The 12,641-nt window shown below is 39.6% G+C and overlaps 1 protein-coding gene across 2 annotated transcripts in view; it reads left to right on the forward strand.

Annotated features, from left to right (window-relative positions):
- The first annotated feature begins 660 nt into the window (after positions 1 to 660).
- RASGEF1A (RasGEF domain family member 1A) overlaps positions 661 to 12,641 on the forward strand; it is a 175,068-nt gene continuing 163,087 nt past the window's right edge. The window contains exon 1 of one of the 2 annotated variants that reach the window (XM_069796179.1): positions 661 to 1,076. The gene's annotated coding sequence lies outside the window, so the exon portion shown is untranslated. The remainder of the gene's footprint in view (positions 1,077 to 12,641) is intronic. The other variant, XM_069796176.1, reaches the window with a different exon arrangement.

The raw sequence follows: 12,641 nt of genomic DNA on the forward strand, positions 1-12,641 counted from the left end.
CTAAAGTATTTACAGCAATCACTAACTTCTGTGAAGCTGTACCATACTAGTTTCCTAAAAAAATATTTGTATAAACAAGCATATGCATACAAGGGGTGTAAGTGTAATGAAATTATTAAACTGTACTTTGGAGTCTTAGGGTGGTTAGAAACTAGCAGTGTTTCCCCTGAGAATTTTCTGCCATTTAGTGCAGTATTACCCACTCCAACAGCTTGCTTTTTTCTCTTGAGAATTATTTTGGGAATCCCTAGGAAAGGTCCTGTCTCTAGCACCGATTTCTGATCTGTAGAGACACATCCAAGGATGATAAACCAGAGGCTCAGAAATTATTCCAACCTTCCTTTCTGTTAGGAATAACCAAGAAATGTCTCCCTCCCCAACAATCTTGTGTACGATTTTGTGCTTCCCAACACCTTTTTCTGGGTTTTTTTTTGTTGCCTCTGATGCCAGAATTACTGCCCTTGCCCTTGGTTTCCTACTCTCAGATAAACAGCCTATAAAATTGCTGCAAGAAACCAAGTGCTGCTTTTCACACAGCCACAAGACAGACTTCCTTTACTGAACATATTCTGTGTGCAGCATCCATGCCAGCCTCCAAAAGAGAGAGACGATAATGTAATCGCCGAAATGCTAAGAAGATCCTCTGAGCAGAGGCTGAAAAGAGGGCAGGAGTGGGGAGGCTCTAAAACTGGAGAGTGCACCCCATATTAAAAAGTAACTTTTCGGCAGCGCGTCGCGAGGCTGAGCACCAGGCAGAGAAGGGGAGCACGCAGCCACATGGTATATTCCTGCCTCTGCCTCTCTCTCATCTCTCTTTTGGTCCTTCTCTCCGGCTTTCTCTCCCACCTCCTCTCCCCGGCGCTGCCTTCCCCTCTCCCCCTGCCGCAGGCTGCAGAATGGGACACGCTTGTTCCCCAGCCAGCCGGCAGCTGTCACACAGCGGAGGCAGCCAGCAGCCGGTGCAAAGAGTGAGCCTACTCTGTCATTTAGGATGACTCACTGGAATCTGGCATTAATTTCTCTTTCTCTGGTAGTGGACGGAGAACAACCAAAAAGCTACACTGGACTAGACCAAGGTAAGTGATTTAAAAGTCTTTTTTACCCTAAAGCCGGCCGATGCTGTGAGGGTGCCAAGCTGTGTACAAAAGCTGGCGCTGGAACTAATTCGGTGGGTGTCTGAACACCTGGCATTACATGCCACCAGTGTGCTTTCTGGTGTTAACCCTGTGCGTACCACCCAGCTACCCCCAGGGGGAGAGACGGCAGGTCAAAATATAGCCTAGCGACTGCATTTTCTCCCCTTAATGCAACTTTTACAGCAGCTCTACCACCTGCTCCTGTGAATGCAAGAAGCTTCTCAATATTGCTAATTGATCAGGCTTTTGTGTTCTGCCACTGGGCACATAGCATATCAGGCATCTGTCATGGACTCCGTGCGGATTCCTTCCCACGGCAGTTGTTTCATCACTTTAATGAGTTGAAATTCCACAGTCCACAGAAACGCTTCCCTGTCGTTTCCCCTCCCTCTGAGGGATACTCATAGGATCATATAGATATGATCTATTTTCAGGCTTTTCAAAAGTAGTGCTCGCTGAAACCACCAGAACAAGTCTGCTGAAGCACAGCCAGTGCTGCACTACATATTCTGTCTGCATTCCCCACTCTGGTTTTTCCTGCTGTGAATCAAAAATTCAGTGTTGCAGGAGGGTTTTTGCAAGGACAGTACATGTCTCTGGCACAGCAATTGAAAGTAAAGGGAGAAGCTTCTCCCAATTCTAAAATCCTGGCAAAAAGCCCTTCTTCCATTTTCTGAGGAGGTACAGTATTTCAAGCAGAGTTATCTAAGCAGGTTTCTGCTGGGGCTGATTGACAGTTTTTAGTTGTGAATTTAATGAAAAGATTTCACTGAATATCTACAGCTTCATTTCTGTCAATCCACTGCTTTTTACCAAATGGCTTACTTCAGAAGGTGACACCTTGAAATTAACCCAGCATCATGCTTTTCTAAATCTATAAACAGAATATCAGACTAGCTAGTGCACATTGCAGAATCGCACTATCTTACCTTTGGATCTTTAATGGTCTAACTGCAGTGAAGACATTTGGTTTGGTTTACATGTTCTCTGTACTGTGGAAAGCATTGCAATTGTAACTGGATGTGCCTATGTTCCTTATACATTATATGGTATTTTTCTGCAATACCTTATACATCCTATTTGTTCAGACCTCCTGTGTACTGGCAATCAGTTTATTAAGAGTTGACTTTTAAACCTGCAAAGAACTGCCCTGACATTATTGCTACAAAAAGGAATCTCTACTCAAAGAAGATGACAGGTCCCACGTTGATCACATCTACAGAGATGACCAAACAGGTATTGGCAGTTAACACTGAACACCATTCAGCTTCCAGGTAGTCACCAAGATCCACAGTCTGTTGACCAAGCATGAATATTTTTGAAATGAACTCAAAGATGGCAGTAAGAAACACTCCCCTTAGTTACGCCCCTTCATGCAATCTTTTAAACAGATTAGGGGAAAACAGATTCTTATTTCAGAGAACTTAAAGGACTTTGGTACGCATCTTCAGGAAGAGGTAGGACAACGGCTTCACATGTCAGCATGAATTCTACCTCATTTTCCATCAGAATATGGTACATTTTTCCCCTTGATAAAAGTGGAAAGCATTTACCAGCATTATGCTTTAAGATTATTTCTAATCATTTGGACAAGTGCAGAGACTTCAATACTTTTTTTTTTTTTTCTAATTTACCTTTTTTCTTAGCATTTAGATATGATGCTCACTGCAAGGGTATAGGATTACTTCCAGGGAAAGTAACTCTAAAATGCAATTCAGACAACAAATCATTGTGATTCTGTCTTTAAGCCCTAGATAATATTCATGCTACTTATTTTTAAATTAGTAGCTATTTATTGTATGCAAGCTCTTAGTCACTTGCTACTGTAGCACATGTCAGTCTCTGGGGTCTGAAGAGCTATTTTTGAGCCTGTCTGGCTAATGTCTAGAATACAAAATTATCCTGTTCGCAAGTTGGGGTTTTGGTTTTATTTTCCTCTCTTTGGAGACATCAATAAATTATCAGTTTTCATCAGTATGGCTCTTTTCAGGTGGAATCTTTGTCCTTTTAAATGCGGATGATCTACTGTGAAAACAGTTTATTGTAACTTGGCAACAAGAGCTAAAAAAATCAAGTTACATCTATCACGCATGCAAACCTTGTATTGTGCTGCCCCATACTCAGCAAATTAAACCCTAGAGATAAATTACATTCTAGACTTGGGGACCAGTCAGTTTAATATCATTAGCTGGGCTCACCAGTTGTCCTAATTACAGAAGTCAAAGACTGCAGGAAGCAGCTGCAAAGTCAGCACATGTGCAAGGAGCTGTTTGTAAAGCAGAAACACATGCTTTAATTTGAAGCTTCTTTGTTGCAGCATGAATTATTAAGGACAAGTATGGCATTTAATATCACTGTCAAAAAAATGGTCTGGCTATGATCCAGGTGATAAGGCTTCTATGGGTTGTATGGGGTTATCGCTGGCCTTTCTGTGAAGCTTCATTTCTGGTGTAATATTTTCACTAAACTAAACAAACAGGCACTTCCAATGCTATTTAGCTATGATCTCTTGGGTCATTCATTCACTGGTGAGCTGGGAGGAGAGTAAGAGGGAAATTAGACGCACCGCTAGAGAGCAGCTAGCGCAGTACCACCTACTGTCCTACCTATCTTACTCCAAATGGAGACTCCACTATCAATGTAACTACATGTTCAAGGGGCATGAGACACATAGCTGCTACACTGGAATCAGCAGGAAATGTCCCAAAGACACAGAGATGCTCAACTCTGGAGCTCTGATTGAACCTAAAAAGATTAAACAAGCCACAAACCAGCTAACTGGAATCAGTCAGCTGCTGTGACGGGTGGCCAGGCATCCCCTCCGCTCCGAGTTTCACATCCCTCTTGGCAGTTCACCTCCACAAACTGAAGTCAGAAGTTTTGCTGTGGTTAGTTAAGTGAATTTATAACTGATTTCATTCAGAAAAGATGAAGGTTCAGCCAAGTTCTACAGCTCAAAAAATCAGCTTAAATAGAAGCCACTTCAGTTCTCACTTATCTCTGCAGATTTCATTTGAAAGTAAAACCCCATCCAAAGATGAAGAGCTCTAAAAAAATCAAGGTTTTACACATCAGGAACATACCAGCTCTTGATAACAACCTCCGGAAAGGTATTGAATTCATCCCAACTAATCAATAAACCATACTCTCCTGCACATAGGCATGCAAAGATGGGTAAAATTTCATTTTCCATTGCAACAAGCACACTTAGCCACTGTCATGGTTCACTATTAATGTCACTGTAACTCAGGCAGCTATGTCTCTATTCATTGCACACAGAGCAGAGTCAAGATTACCTCCTCCTCATTGCATAGTTCTTTGTTAAAAGGTAAACAAACAGTACCTACAGGCAACATTTTTAACAGTACTATTGATCATCATTGAAATGGTATTTTAAGTTGAACTGTACACAGGCACTTGTTTTAGAACAGGGAACAGAAAGCCAGAGGTGGACTTTTTACAAGGGCACGTACTGATAGGGCAAGGGGTAATGGCTTTAAACTGAAAGAAGGTAGATTTAGATTAGATGTAAGGCAGAAGTTCTTCACTGTGAGGGTGGTGAGACACTCAAACAGGTTGCCCAGAGAGGTTGTGGATGCCCCATCCCTGGAAGTGTTCAAGACCAGGTTAGATGGGGCTTTGAGCAACCTGGTCTAGTGGAAGGTGTTCAAGACCATGGCAGGGGGGTTGGAACTAGATGATCTTTAAGGTCCCTTCCAACCCAAACCATTCCGTGATTCATTCTATGATTCTATGACATTTCACGCACTTGCTACATTGCTTTCCAGGAACTTCTTGTAACATAGTCTCACCAATTAAGATCAAATCTAATCTTAGTCTAAGATCGAGGATGTTCATAGAGATGAAAGTAAGGCACATATGCTATGCAAAACAGGCATCCAACCCTTATGATCAGACATTACCTTTTCATGAGAGCATTTTTCTTTCCTCAGAGTAAAAAAGGCTTAGTTTCAAACATCCTGTAAATTAGGGATGAATTAATCTGTTGGAGAGGTACTATTGCTTTCTTTGCCTTCAATTTTTGTATTCCTTAACAAACTTGGCCACTTCTTGTAGCATTTTCAGTCCAATAGAATTTGAACCTTTGACCACCTACACCAGTGAAGAGTACAACCAACTGAACCATAAAGGAGTATGTAAGAAACATGTAGTGTATCTCAGGATACATGTGTGAAAGTAGTGTCAGAACCTAATATAAACACAAGGTAATATATCCATTTCAATCACAACGAGCTTTAACAGACTCTTCTTTAAAATAATGTCGGCAATTTTCAGCTTCTGTTTAATTATTCCGTTAGGACTAATTCCTTTTCCATTAAAATCTGTATTATTTCTTTATTTATTTATTCCAAACAGTGCTCTGTATTTTCTCCCAGGTAAGACACAGACGGTGCAGTTTCTGAGGCACCATTTTAGTTCTTTCTTGCTCAAGTAAAATAAAAAAAATATTGTGTTTACCACGAAGTAGCTTTTCCCATACTTTTGAGCTTTGTCATGTAATTTGGACTTGTGAAAACTGATGCCTTTCAACAAATGAAACAACAGAAAAATACTTTTTTTCCTTCTTGTTCATTTCATTAACATGTGAAATGTCTTTTCAACTCAATATCAGCTTGCTTGTTTGTTTGCCTTTGATTGTAATTCAAATTTGCAAAGTGATGAGGAAAGTAAGTATGTTAGGCATGTATTGTCTTTAGGTTTTGAGGTGATTTCATTATTGAGTTACTGGCTAGTTTAGGAATGCTGCATTACAGACAATCTCTATGAATAAATGGACAATAGTTCAAAAGGAAACACTTCTGAGAGCAAAGACTACATTCTCTAGAGCAGTTCCAGTAGATAACACATCTGAAATTGATTTTAGACATAATCTGAATTTTTGGCTAAACTCAACAAGCTCTATGCAGCTTTTCTTCCTATTTCTCCTTGTGTCTTTCCCAACCTTATCATGCTAAAGGTGTGTGTTTGAGAAAAATATTCTTATTCCTGAGGGCACCAGCAATGTTGGGTAAAATTTAGCGAAGCATGTACCATCCAAGTGATTTGTAGGTTACACAGAGGACAATACCATGATCCACAGGGTGAAGCAACCAGAGTAAAAGCCATGCAGGAGCTGGGTTTACTAGTAAAATTACTGAGATTTTTGATTTATAAGGAAGCTTGGAGTCTGTAGCCAAACCCTGCTTGAAACCATATAGCAAAGGATGAATTTGCATGCTGCAGAGATACTGTAATTTTACAGAACAAGACCAGTGCATCGAGATGTACAAGAAAACAAACAAAGAGTGTGGTGGAAACAGCAAATGAAATACATAACTCTCTACTCTCTGTTACAGACTTCTTTCCATCTTTTACAATGAAAAAGCTCAAGTTTTTTTCTAGGTCCTAAAGATTACAAGTCCTGTCATGAAATTTAAAAAGGTAAACCAATTAAAAATCATATGACGCTGTGCATATATGACACCATAACAGTTCCAGATGCTAAAGGAGCAAAAAACCACCCCCCAAACAGAAATACAACTGCAGCTTCACAAATCACATCTGATCATCTTTGAGGCAAGGTTGTAGGCAGAAATAATAAATTTAAATAGGCATCCTCATGTAAATAGAAAAGAACATGGAAGGTTTGAGCAGACTAGCCTTTCTTCCATTCCTAAAGCACCTACAAACTCTGCCTTGCTTACAACCACATCCGCACAACTTTACCATCACCGCTATATCATGTCTGGTATATTGAATATATAGTAAAGTAGAAATTTTCCCATGAAACTCTAGAACACAGTTCAGGCCATAAAACACATAAGACCCTGCCATGCCAGGACACAGTTCAGGCTTCCTACCTGGGGTCACTACTGTGGTGGTGTGCAGCAGAGCAATGCCACACCCCTCCAGAAGGCACCAAGACCCATGCATACTCCATCTACTGCCCTTGGAGGCCAGGCCAGAACAAAACTGGGAACTGACGAAAAAATTGGGCTAAAAAAGGACAACCTCTATGTTACCAGGAACTGCAGAAAGCATCTACTACATTTTAGTTGTTAACTTAATTATAGCTGGTAACTGATTTGAAAGGAAAGGAAACAATACAGAAAGCCTTGCACTTCTAAGAAAGCCAAATAATTCTATAGCTAGTTTCTTCTCCAAGGGAAATGTAAGAAAGAGTTAACAAAAACTGTTATCTGTGAAATATTGAATATCTGAAATATTAACCTGACAGTCATGTTTATCTTTTGTGAAATAGCTTTAATGATGCTATTTATACCTTTACATTTTTCTCATTGTTTTGCTCACTGTCCTCTGTTGCCACTGGTATTATTACACTTTCAGTATTAGTAATAAAACAATTACTGAGCCTCTCTGCTGTTTAATGGGTTTGAAACCTCAGGAGTTGAAAATAATTAAGTTGGATATTTGTGCTTGCAGTGAAGTTTGATATTTGATGAAAAAAAAGAAAAAAAAACAACTAACAGAAGCATTCATAAATATTAAAGCCAAATGGGACCGCTGAATAATTGAATCTGACTTCCAGCATACCACAGTAACCTTGTAATTTCATCCAATTCTACCTGTGTCAAGCCTAGTAGCTTGTATAGATAAGTCCATTGTTATAAAAATAGTTTCAGATCTTGCAAATTATAATACAGGCTGCAAGTGCAGGACCTTATGACAGCTGATCACAACAGAGTGGGATCATTCCCTTCTGCTCCCTGCACATGACTCAAACCAGCTAACCTAAAGCCCCCTACGTTGCAACTCCTTCACCCTGTCTAAGCATGGCAGTTTAATCTCAAAATGCAATTCTCACAGAAAGCTAAGAGAAATTTTAAAAAGAAAGGGAATGTGATTAGAGAACATGAGCTAGAATTCAACAGAGATGACAGGCACTTCTACCACTTGCTATTATAAAAAAAAAAGTTATTAATAATTCCAGAAGTCTCAGAAGAATTGTAACAACATCACATTATTACCTGGTTTTTTCCCCTGCCTGAATAATGTACTTTTCCTTCAGCATATTGTTCCTAGATACCATAATGGGGAAAGAGGAAAAACTGCTAGGTTTAACATTAAACAAAAGTTTATCAGTGCTGCACCTCGAAAGGTAAATGTAAATGTTAACTCTCTTTGTGCACTTTCTCACAAAGGCACTGTATAAAGTTGTCTGGAGACAAATTCATACATACCATAAAGGATTCAAAAAATGAAAGGATGGCTTTTATGCAGCAGGAGAGAACCAGACCAGGAGAGACTAATATTCCTGTGCAGCATTATGGTAGGATTTACTAACAGAGAAAACTCCTCAGTTCCCTCAGCCATTCTCTGCGCTCCCTACTGCCTCCTGAAAAATCTGCAGCATTGCTTCTGCTAATGAATAAAATGAACACAGCTGAGGAATAAAGGGAGAGATAGACCACAGTGGAAAATGAAGAAAAGAAATGAGAGGGAAGGAAAAGGGGGAAAGAAAAGTATTTGCTCCCCTCCTTTATTCTCAACATTTCCCACATTTATAATGGATTTCGGGAAGAATCAGTAAAGAAATAAGGACTAAGATACAAATGAATGCAAAAGAAAAAGAAAGCAAATGCAAATGGAATGAAATAAGTGGCAAATAGAATATACAGGTGATGTTAAAGATGTCATCTCCCCCAAACCCACATTTTTTCCCTTCATTATTTCTTTCTTCAGCAGACTACAGATCTCTACTATTTCAGTATTTTTAACGACATGTTCACACCATGTTCTTTGTATTTCAATGGTTGTCCCTAGGTCTTTTCTTTCTTTTGTGCATCACAACATCCACTGTCCCATACCTCCACCATCTACAAGGCTCTGCTCCTTCTGGATGCCCACCCTTGTGTACTGGCAGTAGGAGACTAAAAGACAGCATGGATTCCGCTGTCTTGACAATTTATGGACGCTGAACTGTCCAACAGAAGTATATCACTAGTATAAAAACTGAAAGGTATAGAACTAAGTAGGGATTTGATTTTCACCTGTTGTGACTCAGAGCCATGCTAAATCATGACAACCTCTTTTCACTGAACATCTTAGAAATGCCAGAGCCAAGCCTTCTACACCAGTTAACCTGGTGGGGATGGCAAATTCTGTGATATTAACTGAGCATTTTAATTAAGGAAAAGCAGAAGAAAAATCAATAGAAATAAAACCAAATAGGTATTATTGAATCTATTGTCAATTTATAGTTGCTAAATAACAGCATTGTTTTTATCCTCAGATCTGTAGTGTTAACTCACAGTAACTAATATCCCATTCATATACCTCTTCTTGATATTATTTTGACAGCCAGAAAATTGTTCCTCTGCCTGAACTTAGGAGACAATTTAATTTCTCAGGTGAAAATGTAAATACAAGACACAGCAGAAGCAGCCCAGTCCTCCTCTGGTAAATACGACAATTAGTGGTACATACATTCAGGCCTCATTCAGAAACCTATAATCACCCACATTTCTGTGAGTACTAAACTTCTTAGAGGGTAGGGCCTAATATTACTATAAAAAGTTATTACTAGCTGTTATGACAGCATGTGTGGGACAGGCACAGAAGAGAATAAGCCAACTTTTTCAAATTGCAGATGGTATGAGAATTGTCCCAGAGAGGAGGTGGAAGAAGTGAGGAAACAAAGTTTAAGTTCCCCCACCCTGGAATGTAGACTGATGTCCTGTAAGTGGTATCTCAGCCTTCTGCAGTCAGTCTTGTGTAATTATATTTCATGTAAATACAGTACTTTCATCACCCACCCCTCTGTTCTGATCATTGCTTAGGGTCTGACTCAAAACTGCTAGCTCTTACCTAGGCCTCTGTGAATATAAATAACCTAATGTCTCCAATAAGCCAGGCAGCAACTGACTCCAGGGTTTTAAAGGTCAACAATTTCTTTTTAAAAATCAATATATTTGTAACTAGCTAGTAAAAGTTTCCAGCCTAAAAATGTGCTTAAATGGACAATCCAATAGGGCTTTTTTCCAAACCGCATGAATTTTAACAACGCTTACACTTTTCAGTTTTCAAATTGTCAGAAGGCCATTTATAAGGGATGGGGAATTCTGAAGATTAATTCTGCTCCTTTCCAGGAAGCCATCGCTTCATCATCCCCTATTCACAGCTTCTCACAGACAATGGATACTATTCAACAGTGACAGCTCAGGTACATTAAAACAGAAAAAGTGTGTAAGCAATAGCCGAACAATGGCATTTCACTGTGTCAAAGGGAAGCAGGCATGGTGGTGTGCTTAGCTTCCCTGAAAGGAGTACTTTCTTTCTTTCAGCTCACTCGGTTCTCCAGCTGTTGCTGTAAGAATCGTCGCTGTTTTAAAAAAAGAAGGGATTGTCTGTGATCCAAGAAAAATGGTTGAAGATAACACCCCGCCCCCCATTTGTATAAATGTTTGTGGAATAAATAAGGATATGAATGAATGAAATCACTTGCCTTTCCTAGAAACCATTTGTTTAGTTAGCTATGATGTATTTAATTTATTATTTATAGGCCTAAACTTTCACATCATAAGGACAGACACTCAAGCAGGCTTGAATACTAGCATTCAAAATAAGCGTGATTTGAAATGTATTTGATTGAAAGGAATTCAGATAATTTGATTTCCCTTTGTGCTCCATCCCTTACTGTGATCACAAGCAGCAATAAACCACAATAACGGCTGCCTAAACAAAACCTTAAAGGAAAGGTTACAGCAGGGTACATCTCATGCAAGCAAGAAGAGCCTACATGAAAATAGCTCTAAGTGTTGCCTTGGTTAAGGTTTTTAGACTCCAAGGCAAGCCTCCAATATTCCCTTGTAAGAGGGGCTTGCAGAAAATAGGCTAGGGAGTAATACAAGCCCCCACAGGAACTTAGTTTCCCAAAATTAGGTCAGCACTGGTATAAAATTAGATTCTACGTTCTGCTGACCGAACCGAAAAGAGGAGTGATTTTTAATCAAGAATTCTTGAGGATAATGATATATCTTGCTGGAAGTTACCAAGTACGGGTGCACAGTGGTTAGCTCCTTCCTCTTGCTAACATCTGCTAACACTCGTTTGAAGCCCGAGTGCAAAAGAGAACTTATAAATTAACTATGAGGGCCAAATTTTTTAAAGTCAAAACTTGCAGCACTATTTAAACAAATGATTATATTTAAAGGGCATTCAGTATAAGACTTAGTTATCTACTATAATTGATTTATCAACTAAATTGCCAGATGAAATTGCTTACAAAACCAAAACCTACTTCAATTCAAATCACCCAAACATTCAAAATGTGATGTAGAAGCCTTGGAACATACCAAACAATGATCTTGAACTATAATTTTCTAAAATCAATTCTAAACATCTACTGTCTTACAATGCAGTACCTCTGAGGCTTAGAAACTAAACTCTGGGGAGAAGAAAACATTGCTTTCTAGTAATGAACGAACTGACCTTGACCAAAAGAATCATCTGAGCAAAAGGCCTAGACTAGAGCAAGGAGAAAGGAGGCTCCACAAGAAACAACACTCATTACTACCCTCTCAGTATTGCAGGACTATTTCAAAATATTTTATCAGAAACTTGTTTGAACAACACTAAGTATCATTCTGAACTGCAGTAAACTGTATACCTCTCCACCCCACTGTGCAGTCTCGCTAAGGTCACATCCCTTGTGGATCCCGTCTCCAGAGGGCTGGGCGTATGGACTGACGGCAGCCAGCATATGCAGCAATTCAGAAGGATGTTCAGAGAGGCATCTACTGCACAAACAGTCCAGGAAAGCCCTTTTGGGGATTGTAGCAATGTGTAAGGATGTTGGAAGCTGCCAAGAAACAGATTTTGACAACTCTGGGACAGAAGTTCTCTGTGTACCTGGGGAGCGTGCCAATTAGTGCAATGTAAGATTTTGTTGGTTTGCAGACATAGTTACTCCAGAAGCTCAGCATGAAATAATCCAGCCTGAACCTATAACAGACCTGGACAAAAAATTTGTCCCATTCCTTCAGCATCACAGTATGACAACAGAAAGCCCTATCCGGTATAAAAGTCTATAAATTATCTTCCTCAGGTCATCTAACATTGATACTGGTTCATGGTTAATAAATTAGAGGTTGGGAAATAAGCTCCTGGACTAGTGGCCTGGAGCAACCTGGGATGAAGATTTTTAATACTATTGTGAAGACTGTCTACCTGGAGTTGAAAATTGCAAGGAGAACTACTCTCATTCTGCAAAGCTTGTACAGCACATCAGAAGGTTTATGAACACCAGTGTGGGAAGCACTAATGAGATACCTAACAACAGTGCTTTGAAGAGATCTGGCTTTTTGCAACTAGAGAAACACATACCTTCTTTTCACATGGTCACTGATTAGGAACTTTGTTCCCAGTCAGGTCTCTACTGGGATGCAGAGGTATGGTGGAACTCATCTAGCCTGTCCTGCCATAGCTTTTGAGGTTTTGCCACACAACTTAAAATCCAAATGAATAATTACATTACTTTCCTTA

Source organism: Haliaeetus albicilla, chromosome 11, assembly GCF_947461875.1.
Source record: "Haliaeetus albicilla chromosome 11, bHalAlb1.1, whole genome shotgun sequence".
Classification (NCBI taxonomy): domain Eukaryota; kingdom Metazoa; phylum Chordata; class Aves; order Accipitriformes; family Accipitridae; genus Haliaeetus; species Haliaeetus albicilla.